Source organism: Rhincodon typus, chromosome 10 (genome assembly GCF_021869965.1).
Source record: "Rhincodon typus isolate 14 chromosome 10, sRhiTyp1.1, whole genome shotgun sequence".
NCBI lineage: Eukaryota > Metazoa > Chordata > Chondrichthyes > Orectolobiformes > Rhincodontidae > Rhincodon > Rhincodon typus.
Window position 1 is genome coordinate 12,197,981 of NC_063341.1, and position 15,462 is coordinate 12,213,442.

Below are 15,462 nucleotides of genomic sequence, written 5' to 3' on the forward strand. Positions count from 1 at the left end.
TCACCTTATACGGGTTTATAAAGTCATGAAGGGCATAAATAAGGTGAATAGCAAAGGTCTTTCACCAAGCGGGGGAGTTCAAAACTAGGAGGCATATTTTTAAGGCGAGACGAGAAGGATTTAAAAGGGACCTGAGGGGTAACTTTTTCATACAGAACGTGGTTCATATGTGGAACGAACTGCCAGAGGAAGTGGTAGATGCAGGTACAGTTACAACATTTAAAGACGTTTGGACAGGTCCATGAATAGGAAAGGTTTAGAGGTATATGGGCCAAATGCAGGCAAATGGGGCAAGTTTAGTTTGGGAAACTTGGTTGGCATGGATGAATTGGATCGAAGAGTCTGTTTCTGTCATGTATGACTCTATGGCTGGGTTAAAGTGAAGTGAGACAACAAAATAAAAAGTTTACTATTTACTCCCACCAGCTCACTAGTGAATGAACAACAGCAGTCATTGGAGCTGGACAGGGTATTCCAAACCTGGGCTTGCTTTTACTTTTACTGTGTCTCCCTATGCATTCTAGATAGGCTTGTGATTTGAACTGAGTCTCTAAATTCATAAATCAGCTGCAATGGACAGAATGACCCAGAAGCAACAGGACAATTTGTCCAACAAAATGCAGGTTGCGGAAGATACATAAATAGTACAAATTTTGTGGGAAATATTAATCTCCTTGTTTACAACAACGTGGTCTTCAGCCATGATTAGTCACATGTCATCAACTGCATTCTAGCTGGGATTTATTAGGGGGTGTCACTATGTGCAGACTTTGGCTCTTTTTTTAAAAACGATGACCACAATTATAACTACAGCGATTGCCAAAAATCTGATCATTACAAACCCATGACATTAACCTTGTGTCAACATAAAGCAATGGCACTTCCTGCTCCAATGATGCTGCTTGGCCTAAAGCAATGGGTAGTTTAATGATGTATGAAAGAAAGGTCATTGTTATTCAAGCATAAACCATCAAACTTTATTGAAGTGACTGGTCAGGGAAAACTACAGAACTATATGTGTGGATTGTGAGCAATTCAGTCGTTACTCGCACTAATCACTAATATTTGAGGAATCGGTTGCTTAATTATCTAATATCAAATGGAGTAAGAAACTAATAGTGTGGTGGAACAAAAGAAACATTATTTTTTGGGTGTGAGCATACCTTTGAAAAGTTTCTTTGCAAATCCTGTCAACATTACATCACCTCCATTGCCAAATGCTCACTTGCAGTCCTATCAACAAAGGATATCCAAATGAAACTGATGGATTCTCTTATTGTTTTGATGGATGGGGGCCTGAGCAAGGAGACAAAATTTTCAGGCAAGATTTGTATTGACACACGCGCGATAAGCCAAGTTTTGATTTGTGAATTCTATTGCAAATAATAAACTTGAAAGTAGTGTTGGAGGGAAGTGGCCTTGCAGTGTGTAACTGGCTCTGTTGAAAACAGATTTGGCTCTTGTTTTCTGACATTGCTTGATGACAGAAACTTCAACATTTGGATGTCTCCAGGCATAATGAAGTCCAATTTAGAGCTTTTGAGGTTGTCTCTCCGATTGCTTTGGAGTCCTCACCTCTGATCCTGGAGATCCGGGTTCAGGTTCAAGTCCCGCTTGCTTCAGAGTGTGTGTCATTAAGATGCTTGATCAGGTTGATTAAAAGAAAGTCCGAGTTTTTTGGGGCATCCTTTGGTCTGTTTTCTTGTGTTCAGAGGACTGTAGAATAATTCCTCACACAATGTTTTAGATGTCCCCTTGAAGTGTACTATCAAGAATGAAACAACATGGAGCGAATCAGATGTACACACAAGACATAATATGTAACTCAGAGTTAGGACTTTTTGGACATTATAATGTGAAACACTGTGCATGTTCAGTACATTCCTTTATGAAGCAACATTTAAGTTAAAATAAGTTGCTAAATATAAAATAAAAGCGAATGCAAATAACATTTTCCTGTGAAGCTTGTTTGCTTGGTCAAGATCTGAATAAATAGAGGGAGGATTGCCAAAATCTCACACTCCATCTCTTTTCCGCACCTTAGTTTTTTTGGTAATTAGTCCTCCCATGTAGTGTGGTTATTTTTATATTTACTTTCCCTCACACCACCACTCCCATTCTAATCCAAGCCAGTCTAATAGTGTCATACAGCATAGGAGGAGGCCCATCTGCCCACCAGGTCTGTGTCTATGGCAATCATCTTGCTCTCGCATTTCCAAAATTCTTTAATATGCCATGTCCAAAACTAAAGGGCATAGGTGAGTGGGAAAAGATTTAAGAAAGGACCTGAGGGGTAACTTTTTCACACAGAGGAACAAGCTGCCAAGGGAAGTGGTGGAGATGGGGATAACTGCAACATTTTAAAGGCATCTGGATGGGCATATGAGCCAAATGGTCAGATTTGAATGTCTGGCCAGCGCGGACAAGTTGGACTGAAGGGTCTGTTTCCGTGCTGTATCACTCATTGTTCTTTCCTCCAGATCTCATCACTTATGTTTCAGCCAGCAATAGTTTATTAATACTAGCTGTTGTCTGGCTAAAAATGAAGCTAGTTGTAAATTGATAAGTGTGGAGCTGGGGGAGCACAGCAGGTCAAACAGCATTCGAGGAGCAGGAAAGTCGATGTTTCGGGTTGGGACCCTTCATTATTCAGAAGGGTCCCCGACCTGAAACGTCGACTTTCCCGCTCCTCTGATGCTGTCTGACCGGCTGTGTTCCCCTAGCTCCACATTTTATCCACTCTGACTTCCAGCATCTGCAGTCCTTGCTATCTCTTATCAAGCTAGTTGTAAATGTTTTTTCAGACAGTTGAAGATCCAAACTTGACCCATGAAACACTGCTGGAGAGGTAATTCATGCTTCAGAACTGTAAACCCTGCTATAAGACAGGAAACCTACAGCTAGGATCATTTAGGCAAGGGTTAAAATGATCATTATGCTAAAATAAAACTGCGGTTGTCTCAATAGCATGGATATAAAATCCCCACTTGTGGAGAAGTGTCTGGGACTTTTAGAAGAGTTCCGTGCTCAGCCTGGCAGATCCATCTCAAATAGTCAAATACACTGTTTAATAAGAAAGGAGAAAAAAGCAACTTTGATCTCATTGTATCATTCATTTATTATTCTGTCATTGCAGCAACATGTCCATCGACTTCAAGTAAAAGCACATTGCATGAGGATTTCAGGCAAAACAAGGTATCTTAAATCTCGGACAACAAGGTGCAGGGCTGGATGAACACAGCAGGCCAAGCAGCATCATAGGAGCAGAAAGGCTGACGTTTCGGGCCTAGACCCTTCATCAGAAAAGGGGGAGGGGAAGGGGGTTCTGAAATAAATAGGGAGAGAGTGGGAGGCAGATAGAAGATGGATAGAGGAGAGGATAGGAAACAAACAGGTCGAAGAGGTGGGGATGGAGCCAGTAAAGGTGAGTGTAGGTGGGGAGTTAGGGAGGGGGTAGGTCAGTCCAGGGAGGACGGACAGGTCAAGGGGGCGGGATGAGGTTAGTCGGTAGGAGATGGGGGTGCGGCTTGAGGTGGGAGGAGGGGATAGGTGGGAGGAAGAACAGGTTAGGGAGGCAGGGACGAGCTGGACTGGTTTTGGGATGTGGTAGGGGGAGGGAAGATTTTGAAGCTTGTGAAATCCACATTGATACCATTGGGCTGCAGGGTTCCCAAGTGGAATATGAGTTGCTGTTCCTGCAACCTTAGGGTGGCATCGTTGTGGCACTGCAGGAGGCCCAGGATGGACATGTCGTCTGAGGAATGGGAAGGGGAGTTGAAATGGTTCGCGACTGGGAGGTGCAGTTGTTTATTGCGAACCGAGCGTAGGTGTTCTGCAAAGCGGTCCCCGAGCCTCCGCTTGGTTTCCCCGACGTAGAGGAAGCTACACCGGGTACAGCGGATGCAGTATACCACATTGGCAGATGTGCAGGTGAACATCTGCTTGATGTGGAAAGTCTTCTTGGGGCCTGGAATGGGGGTGAGGGAGGAAGTATGGGGGCAGGTGTAGCACTTCCTGCGGTTGCAGGGAAAAGTGCCGGGTGTGGTGGGGCTGGAGAGGAGTGTGGAGCGGACAAGGGAGTCACGGAGAGAGTGGTCCCTCCGGAAAGCAGATAAGGGTGGGGAGGGAAAGATGTCTTTGGTGGTGGGGTCGGATTGCAGATGGCGGAAGTGTCGGAGGATCACGCGTTGGATCCGGAGGTTGGTGGGGTGGTACGTGAGGGCGAGGGGGATTCTTTTTTGGTTCTTATTGCGTGGACGGGGTGTGAGGGATGAGTTGCGGGAGATGTGGGAAACACGGTTGAGGGTGTTCTCGACCACTGAGGGGGGGGAAGTTACGGTCCTTGAAAAACGAGGACAACTGAGACGTACGGGAGTGGAATGCCTCATCCTGGGAGCAGATGCGGCGGAGGCGAAGGAATTGGGAATAGGGGATAGCATTTTTGCAGGAAGGTGGGTGGGAGGAGGAGTATTCTAGGTCGCTGTGGGAGTCAGTGGGCTTGAAATGAATATCGGTTTCTAGGTGGTTGCCCAATATGGAGACAGAGAGGTCCAGGAAGGGGAGAGAGGTATTAGAGATGGTCCAGGTAAACTTAAGGTTGGGGTGGAAGGTGTTGGTGAAATGGATGAATTGTTCGAGCTCCTCGTGGGAGCACGAGGTGGCGCCGATACAGTCATCAATGTAACGGAGGAAGAGGTGGGGTTTAGGGCCGGTGTAGGTACGGAAGAGGGATTGTTCCACGTAACCTACAAAGAAGCAGGCGTAGCTTGGGCCCATGCGGGTACCCATGGCCACCCCCTTTGTCTGTAGGAAGTGGGAGGAATTGAAAGAGAAGTTGTGGAGGGTGAGGACGAGTTCGGCTAAGCGGATGAGGGTGTCAGTGGAGGGGGACTGGTCGGGCCTGCGGGACAGGAAGAAGCGGAGGGCCTTTAGGCCATCTGCATGGGGAATGCAGGTGTAGAAGGATTGGACGTCCATGGTAAAGATGAGGTGTTGGGGATCGGGGAATTGGAAGTTCTGGAGGAGGTGGAGGGCGTGGGTGGTGTCACGGACATAGGTAGGGAGTTCCTGGACCAAGGGGGAGAAAATGGAGTCCAGATAGTTGGAGATCAGTTCAGTGGGGCAGGAGCAGGCGGAGACAATGGGTCGACCAGGGCATTCAGGTTTGTGGATTTTGGGAAGGAGATAGAAGCGGGCGGTGCGGGGTTGGGGAACGATGAGGTTGGAGGCCGTGGGTGGGAGGTCACCTGAGGTGATGAGGTTGTGGATGGTTTGGGAGATGATGGTTTGGTGCTCAGGGGTGGGGTCGTGATCAAGGGGCCGGTAGGAGGAGGTGTCGGAGAGTTGGCGTCTGGCCGCACCCCCATCTCCTACCGACTAACCTCATCCCGCCCCCTTAAACTGTCCGTCCTCCCTGGACTGACCTATCCCCTCCCTAACTCCCCACCTACACTCACCTTTACTGGCTCCATCCCCACCTCTTCGACCTGTTTGTTTCCTCTCCACCTATCCTCTCCTCTATCCACCTCCCACTCTCTCCCTATTTATTTCAGAACCCCCTTCCCCTCCCCCTTTTCTGATGAAAGGCCCGAAACGTCAGCCTTTCTGCTCCTATGATGCTGCTTGGCCTGCTGTGTTCATCCAGCCCTGCACCTTGATGTCTCGGATTCTCCAGCATCTGCAGTTCCTACTATCTCTGATTCTATCTTAAATCTCGAATGAGTTATGGTCCCAAAAAAAAAAAACGAGAAGGTGGAAAACAATATGCTTGAGAAATTTATTTCTCATCTGACTGGAACGACAGGAAAAAAATGTAATCAGTTTTGTAAAAGTTTCTTCATTAGATGTAGGTGCCACTGACCAAAGCAGTTAATCATCATCCAGATTTAAATGGCCTACTCAAACCACTTTATCATTGCTCAGAAATAAAATGGCCGTAAGAAGGTAGTGATAAGCTGCTTTATCACATTGAAGACCCTTTCCCTGTTCACAAGCCAACACCCAACTCGAGGAAGAACCCAGCCTTTTGTGTGTGTCCTTTTGAAAAACCCACCACCAAATCACCCAATTGACTAATGAACAAATAACATAACAATAACAAAAATCAAGGAAGGGTAGGTAAAAGAGGGAGAGGCTAAAATGAAAATGGTGTTGAAGTGGGGAAATAATACACCGCGATTTCTGTGGTGCCAACCTCTCTCTCTAAATGTCTTGAACGCAGCTCACTTTTTAATAACGGGCAGCACGGTGGCTTAGTGGTTAGCACAGTGCCAGGGTCCCAGGTTCGATTCCAGCCTCGGGTGAATGTCTGTGTCGCGTTTGCACGTTCTCCTTGTGCCTGCGTGGGTTTCCTCCCACAGTCCAAAGATGTGCAGCTTCGGTGGTTTGGCCATGCTAAATTGCCCCATAGTGGGATGTGCAGGCTAGCAATGGGAAATGCAGGGTTACTGGGTTAGTTAGGCGGGTGGGTCTGGGTGGGATACTCTTCGGAGGTTTGGCATGAACTCAATGGGCCAAATGGTCTGTTTCCACCCTGTAGGGATTCTAATGAAACCACCAACCAATCATCTGTTTGACAATCTAAACAACAAGCAAATTACAACCATTGTCATGCATGAACACAATCTTTTTGTTTACATTGGACCTAACTCTTCCATGCAAAGCCCAATGATCATCCTCTGCTCTCATTCAACTCTGGAATTGGTCTGGTTTACCTTTAAAGGGGTTTCATTTCTAACACTGACACAAGTTATACACCTCACTTTGAAAATAAATTTACATTAGCTGGTGTGAAATGGGAGTAACCAGAAGAGACCAAACTGATATCAGTTGTTCCAACTAATTTCTCATTTCGGTTAAAATATGTCTTGCCACTGATCAACTGAAGTGTAGACATAGTCTGGATTTACTGTGGAGCCAGTTGCTACACATACATTGCTTCACTTTTGTGGTTGAGTGAAACCAGTTTTCATGTGAAGTATTTCAAGTAAATCTGATGAAGTCAACAGGTTAAACTTGTTGATGTTACTAAAACCAGGAAATCAGTGAAATCCAATGGAGATTGTAGTGACTAGAACGAGGTCAGCCAGGTGGACCTCACATAATACGAGTTCCCTGATTGCGGCGGTTAGTCAGGTCCAATCAGGGAGCCCTGGCTGACAGATATAAACTGGAATGTCAGAGGTTCTGCTCACTGAGAACTGGCTCTATGCTCGTTGGACCAGCATCAATTACTACGCACATGTAAATAAAACATGACTTGTTGATGGGATAACAACCTTCATGGAGTTATTTCACAGACCCTTTCTCATCTCTCCCCTGTCTCTGTCCCTCCAATTATCTCTCTCTCGCTCTTTCTTTCTTACTCTTCCCATCACCTCCTTCCAATCTCTCTCTCAATCCAATGTCTGTCTCTCAACCTCCAAGTCTCTATTGATCTTGTCTCTCTAATCATCCCAGTCTCTCTCTTTCACTCTTCCAGGCTCTCTCTCTCACACAGACAGAGACACACACACACACACACTCCGCCACTCCCACCTCTCTATCTTCTCCCCATCCTACTCTCCCTCTCCCGGTCTCTCTCCCGCTCCCGGTCTCTGAAGCAGCTGCTGTCACTTTCTCAATTGTCCCACCACCTCCACAACTTTGCACAACTGCCTTTACAGCTCTCCTTACTCCTGCACCAACTGTTATTACTGCCTCCATTATTTAAATTGCCTCTCTTTGTGCTTAGTGTTGAACTTGTCTCCGTTGTCAAGTCATCAATTGAGACTGAACCTATTTTAGCTGTATTCACGTACAGTCTGCATTCTTTATAGTTGTTTACACTCTTCAATTATTTTCCCATCTAGGATACTGACCATGTCCCTGCATTGACATACTGATGCAATGGTTCAGCAGCAGGGATCCCTGAAAAATGGAAGAGTGTTGGAAGTGTCCGATGGAGCAATTCATTATTTGTTATGTCTCAGGTTGTTGATATCTGAGGATCCACTGTGCTCAGGGTGGGTGTGCCCTGTTCTTTAACACTGATGATATTCCATACACAGTGAGAAAATTCCAATCTTCCTCAGGAAGATGGCTGTGTCAAAGGTTACAACATACACTCACTTTTTATTTTAATCCGAACTTATTTTCCCTTGCGGATGTTCCATGTTTTTGATATTTTAAATCTCTCATTTTGCCTGTTGTTAAATGTTTCTTTTCTGTGGAGACTTTAAAAATTTTGATCAGCACTTGCTTATTTTGTCCTCTCTTTTCTCCTCAGCTATCTTGTTTCACCATCACCTCAGAGTGCATGAGTCATAAAAAGCCAAAAGTTCAAGAAGAAATATAATTCAGTAAGTGTAAAGCTGTGGTCCAATCTCTGTAACTTGTACCTGTATATTTTTCGTGCACTCTGTTTTCCACAGTAAATCTGGACCAGGACTCAAGCCGTTTTATTCTCAGAATGTTTTAACTAGACAAATTGCGGAATTTATAACCTCAAATTCTGCTTAAAAACTGTAGCAGCAGCTTTCCTGTACCTGCATACATCCTATTAATCCAGAAACAGTGATTCACATATGCAAGAATGAATGAATTGAAATCAGCATAAGGGAATGGCTGTATTTCCTCTTGAACATGAATTATGAGTCAAACAATCAATTAGCAGATATCCGGCTGTCACTTGCGCCTACCTCAACTGGAACTATTCCACAACGCCTCACCACCCCCCAACAACCACACCCCCCCAAGACTATCCAAAATGGTCTACTGTAGAACCAGTTCACCTGGTAAAAAACAACTATTACTGCAACTGGAAGCACTTTCACTGCCACGTCATCATCCATAGAATCCCTCCAGTGTGGAAACAGGCCGTTTGGCCTAACAAGTCCATACCAACCCTCAGATTCCTACCCAGATCCATTCCCCAAACCTGCCTAATCTAGGCATCCCTGAACACTACAGGCAATTTAGCATGGCCAATCTACCTAACCTGCACATCTTTAGACTGTGAGAGGAAACCAGAGCACACCCATGAAGACACAGGGAGAACGTGCAAACTTCACACAGACAGTTGCCCAAGGGAGAACTGAACGTGGGCCCTTGGTGCTGCAAGGTAGCAGTGCTAACCACTGAGCCAATGTGGCAACTATCCGTTCAAAGTTGCCAGTAACACTCAGTTCAGCTTGGCCACCTCCATTTTGGACTTCATTCCCCAGTTCTGTTGGTGCCTAGTCCCAGTTTACCTGGAAGTTCCATTTGGGAAACAGTTATTGATAATAGATATTGATCATCTTCAACAAAGTAAATTTAGCCATCTCCACTTGACATTATCCCTATTGAATTCTGTGGAGAATAACTGTTCTCTTGGCACCACAAAGCCTGTTCTTCATCTGAGTCAAAGTGTGATGAAATATTCTCCACTTGCTTGAATAGTTGCAGCTCAAACAATAGTCAAAACGCTCAACACCGTGCAGGTCAAAGATTGATCCCGCCATCAACCTTAAAATATTCATTTCCTTCGCCCCTCTGAAACACAGTGGCAGCAAGGTGAATCATCTACAAGGTGTACTAAAGCCATTTGTGCAGGCTTCTTCAGCAATTCCTTCCAAACTTGCAACCTTTGATTCTTAATAAGTCATGGAACACAACCACCTGAAACTTCTTTTCCAAGTCACACATCATTTTGGCTTCGAAATTCATTGCTGTTTGCCATAGTCATTGTGTTCAAATCCTAGAACTCCCTTCCTAATAACTACTGCATATAGATTTACAGTGACTCACTCCAAAACAGAAGGATTTGGGAGCCCTCGTCCATGAAGCACAAAAAGCGAGTGTGCAAGATCGGCAGGTAATAGGGAAGGGAGATAGAATGGCCTTTTATTTCAAAGGGAATCGTAGAATCCCTACAGTGTGGAAGCAGGCCATTTGGCCCATCGAGTTCACACTGAGCCTCTGAAGAGCATCTCACACAGACCCACACTCCCACCCTATAACCCTGCATTTCCCATGGCTAACCCACCTAGCCTGTACATCTCAGGACACCATGAGGCACTTTAGCGCAGCCAATCCACCTAACCTGCACATCTTTGGGCTGTGGGAGGAAACTGCAACACTGGAGGACACCCACACAGAGACGGGGAGAATGTGCAAACTCCACACAGACAGTCGCCTGAGGGCAGAATTGAACCCTTGTGCTATGTGCTAACCACTGAGCCAACATGCCAGCCTGGAATAGCGTATAAAAGTAGGTTTGGCTAAAACGAAACAAGGCACTAGTCTGCCCACAGCTGGAATACTGTGAACAGCTTTGGGTCCATTATCTAAGGAAAGGTAAGGAAGGTTCACTGATGCCAGGTAAGGAGGGACTATTGTGTGTGGAGATGTTAAGTAGGATGGGCTTTAACTCATTGGAGTTTAGAAGAATGAGAGGCAACCTTACTGAAACACGTTAGGAGACTTAACAAAGTGAGTGGTCGCAAATTTTAGATCGAGAGGAGGAAAAATTTCTTCTCTTAAAGGGGAGTGAATCCATGGAATTCTTTACAGTACAGGGCTGTCGAGGTGACACCATTAAGTGTGTTCAAGGCCGAGACTGACAGGAAATCAAGCCTACTATTCCTGGAGGCAGTACAAAAGTTAAAGGTTTTAAAAAGGATGTAGAATTCCCAACTTCACCTATCTTTCAGACTCAGGCTGACAGAAAACACAGTTTTCTCTCCAGAATCTGGACTGCCTCCAGCTTCCTGTAGCTAAATAGATTCTAACTGCAGATAAACAATTGTGAACTTTCAGCATAGAAACTCCACCAGGTAAAACTCTAACCCTCTTATAGACTCCCTCTCTACCCATACATTCAGACAGACACTGACAGGGAAAAATGAATTGCTGTTATGGTTGGAAGGAAAGTCTGGGAAGACAGCTGCTTGTCTACAGGGTTTATAGAGATATGGTCAGACACTGTTTTTCAATCTTCCCTCTCCAGTTACTTTCACTTGTTTGCAGGAAGCACAGTGTGACGGCTTCCCACTTATAAATATCTTTGACTTGGTAATTTGAAGTCTCAGCTTACAGCAACAGGAAAGGGGAAATAAACTGGCTCTCTTCAGGCTTGAGGCGCTTTTAACTCAGGAGAAAAGAGACAGCTCCTGCCTTTGCAGAGGTACAGTTGCTTCTGTCAAAACATACACATCCCCAAGCCGCTCATCAACCTGCGAGCAAATCACATCATTGCTGGCAGGCAGGAGGCCTTTGTCACGAGTCCACAAAGCAGTCAGTTATTTACCGTCAGCCAAAGCTTCATTCATGTACACCCCTTGGGTCCAGTTTGTCTGCCAACCAGGATTCCGCCTCCTGCTTGAACAAGCAGCTGTGCAAACAGCACTTACAATGAGTGTCAGGTTACTTTTCTTTTTAAAATGCAGAAATCCTTCAACGTTTTTTTTGTTTTTAAAAGAGCTCTATTTCCATTTCAGTCTACAATCAAAAATATAGCAAAAAGCATAGTCGCAATGGGCCATAAATGCTCTGAATGTCCATATTCCATGAATGAATCTTTTAAAAAATGTTCTTTTTCACTCCCTTCTGTAAGATACTAAAAGCAAACATTTTTGCCCACTCCTTTTATTTTTATCCCTTTCAGCTGCTCTAAAAGCCAAGTGGAAAAACTTTATTGCAGAACTAGCCAAGTGTGTCATATTCCTCACATGATGACTCAACTTACTCAGAACATTTAACAAGCTTCAGCAGGATTGTGCTGTTCGAGTGACAGATTGACAAGGGCCATGGGAACATCTCCAGTTGCAAGTACAGCTCCTCATCACATACCATCCTGACCTGATAGTATATTGGCATTCCTTCACTATCACTAGGTCAGAACCCAGGTGTAGTCCTTCCTAAGAGCAGTGAAGGGTGTGTTTACACATTAATGAACACAGCAGTCCAAGAAGGAACGTAACACCATCTTCACAAAGGCAACTAGAGATGGGCCATAAATGCTGGCCTGGCCAGTGATGGTCACATCCCGTGATCAAGTTTTAAAAAGCCCGAGAGTGTACTGACTGTAATGAGAGAAAACGTAGCAGTGAGAAAAGCACCCAATTTGTTTATTTGGTAATTAAGATTAAATATGAAGCAGGAGAGCAGGGCAAACCTCCTTCAAGTTAACACAGTGGGATTTTTTCACATCCACCCGAAAAGGCAGACGCTGCCTTGGTCTAATGGTTGGTCTATGAGAACAGTGTCTCTGACAGTGCAGCACTCAGCTAGGAATATCAGACAGATTCTTGTGTTTACAGGTATTTTCTAATTACCTGTTTCCAACGTGTTGTGACACATCTCTGGAGCATGGGGGACTTGAGCCAGGGTCACCTGTCTCAGAGATAGGGACACTACTACTGCCCTACATGTGCCCTCGCCATCTTACGTTTAAATTCTTGGAGTGGGTATTAAGTCAACAACCTTTCAACTCAAGAAATTGAACTTGGGCTGACTGTAGAAAAAGCACTAGCCAAGAGCAGCTGGGCACCAGATTTTCTAGTTCTGTGAGGCCATGAGTGCTGAGATGGGTCAGTACCTCTCCGTGTAGGTAAGTGCTTCACACACGCCTGCAGGGAGCCTGGGTCATGAAGTCTATTCAGAGCTGAGATGGAGATATTTTTAATCAGTAAGAGAATCATGGGTTATGGGGAAAAGGAAGGGAAGTGCAGTTGAGGATTATTAGATCAGCTGCAATCTCACTGAATGGTACAGCAGACTCAATGGGCTGAATGGCCTGCTGCAGCTCCTATGCCTTATGGTCTTTGGACACATCTGTGTTTGGGCTAGTATTAAGCCACTGGATACAAAAAGTATCATTGTTGCCTCAACACGTCATGGTTCAAGTGGCCTGAGTTAAGGTGGATTCTGTAACTCTTATGCCCTCAGTCACATGTAGATAAAATTATTTTATTATAAGTACGTCTCTTAAAGGTGCACTAACATAATAACTGAGACATAATACAACAGAAAATGCTGTGAAAAATAAACTCAGCAAGTCTGGTAACCTCTGTGGGAACAGATAATGTTTCAGGTCAATGACTTTGATCGGAACTGGAAGAAGTTAGAAATTTAACCGTTTTCAAAGCCAGGGTAAAGGGTGGGTTATGGGGAAACGTGAGAGGAAAAGGAACAGTGACAGAATGGGTAACAGATGTAAATATGCTGCAGAGCTAAAAGACGTGACAAGAAACAGATGATGAGTCCAGAGGAGGTGCAAATGTCAAAACAGCAGAGGAAAAGCGAACGATGGAAAAAATGGCACAGAAATAGGTTCTTGAGGCCTGGAAATGTGGTGAAGCAAAAAAGTGTCTTCAGATGCTTTTTACAGCTGACATGTGTCAAGGCAGTGGAATTGGTTCCGATGGTGACCACGGTGGTGGAAAATGCTCATTACTTTCAAAAAATTTGTTGAGATACCTTGCTCACTTTACATGGATAATTGGGACATTTGCATGATATTGCCGCATATAAAATGTCAGCACTCATGATTTTTATACAGTTTCTGAAATGTTCGTAAGATCAAGGCAAGTCCAAAGTAAGAAATAAAAAGCAAAAGGAAAGAAAGACCAGAGACCAAAAATGAAAGCTTGGGTGCAAAAACAAGTGACACGGGGGCTCGGTGGTTAGAACTGCTGCCTTACAGTGCCAGGGACCCGGGTTCGATTCCACCCTCGGGCGACTGTCTGTGTGGAGTTTGCACATTCTCCCCATGTCTGCGTGGGTTTCCTCCGGGTGCTCCAGTTTCCTCCCACACTCTAAAGATGTGCAAACTAGGTGGATTGGTCATGCTAAATTGCCTGTAGTGTACAGGGATGTGTAGATTAGGTGGGGTCCTCTGAGGGTCGGTGTGGGCTTGTTGGGCCAAAGGGCCTGTTTCCACAGTGTGGGGATTCTATGAGTTTCAAAAGTTGTGGGCATGATTCTCAATGAATGAGCCATATCTGTCTTCATCAGACAGAGGGGTGATGCAGACCTTCTGATGAAGAAAAACTGTGCAATTTTGAACGTGAGAAGCGCCGTGGAATTATTAAGGAGTGGCGCTAGACTGAAAATAGTGCCCTGTTGCTCAAGAAGGGAGAAAGTGATAGACCAAATAATGACAGTCTACAGTAGTAAGAAAAAGATCAATCAAAAGCTGATAATATAAACTGTCATTTGGAAAGGCCCAGACCAATCAAGAAAAGTCTTGGAAGTGAATGTTTTAAGGAGATGACAAGTAGGGTCGATCAGGGTAGCATGCTTGATGTAATTTATCTTGATTTTTTTTAACAAGGCTGTTGACAATATCTCACATTCTGGACAAGACTGAAAAGTAACACTCCACTGCCTCTTATATTCTTTGTCCTGGGAAGGCAACACACTTCTCCAAGAGCATCAGCAACACTCACTTTCAATGTTACTGAACTTTCCCAATGATGTGAGTGTCCTGTTTAGTTTATACAGGTGATTCTATGGCTGCAGAACAGACACCAGGATGGTGTGTTATCTCCCGGGTGCTAGGGTCTCTGAGCCATTGCAGAACATTCTGAAGGGAGAAGGTGAACAGTCAGAGATCATTGTGCACATCGGTACAATTGACATAGGGAGACAAAGGGATGGGGTCCTGTAAAATGAGGATAGAGAGTTAGGCAAGATTTTACAAAGCAGGACCTCAAGGGTAGTGATCTCCAGATTACTCCCAGTGCCACGTGCCAGTGAGGATAGAAATAGAAAGATGGGCCAGATGAATGCGTGGCTGAGGAGCTGGTGTAGAGGGCAGGGTTTTCGATTCTTGGATCATTGGGATCTCTTCTGGGGTGGAGGTGACCTGTACAAGAGAGACGGGTTGCACTTGAACCAGAGGGGGTCCAATATCCTCGTGGGGAGATTTGCTAGTGTTACCTGGGATGACTTAAACTAGTTTGGCAGGGAGGGTGGGGCTCTAAATAAGAGAGGGCCCATTGAGAAATCAGGGGAAAACACATTAGCCATCGAGAGCAGGTTTACTATTCAGGATAGCCAGGGGCACAGTAACAGGAGGGAAAAGGCTTCTGGTTTAAAGAGCATGTATTTCAAACCATGAGGCCTGACTGGTAAGGTAGCTGAGCCCAGAGCATAGATTGGCTCTGGGGACGGGGAATATTTTAGCCATAACAGACACAGGGCTGAGAGAAGGGCAGGACTGACAGCTCAATGTTCCAGGATACAGAAGCTACAGGCATGACAGAAGTACAAGTAAGCGAGAACGGATGTCGTCCTTCTGATAAGGGAGGACATAACAACAGTGCTTAGAGGGGACATTTTTAAGGGGGCATCAAATGAGGCCATTTGGTTAGAACTCAGAAACAAGAAGGGGATGGTCACTCTTTTGGGACTGTATTATGGATCCCCAAATAGCCAGCAGGTACTAGAGGAGCAGATGTACAGAGAGATTGTAGATACCTGTAGGAATAATAGAGT

General features: G+C 45.0%; 1 long non-coding RNA gene across 1 annotated transcript in view; it reads right to left on the reverse strand.

Moving 5' to 3' along the window:
- Positions 1 to 955: 955 nt before the first annotated feature.
- LOC125484253 overlaps positions 956 to 15,462 on the reverse strand; it is a 33,489-nt gene continuing 18,982 nt past the window's right edge. Inside the window, exon 2 of the long non-coding RNA XR_007263095.1 lies at positions 956 to 1,765. This is a non-coding gene — a long non-coding RNA (uncharacterized LOC125484253). The remainder of the gene's footprint in view (positions 1,766 to 15,462) is intronic.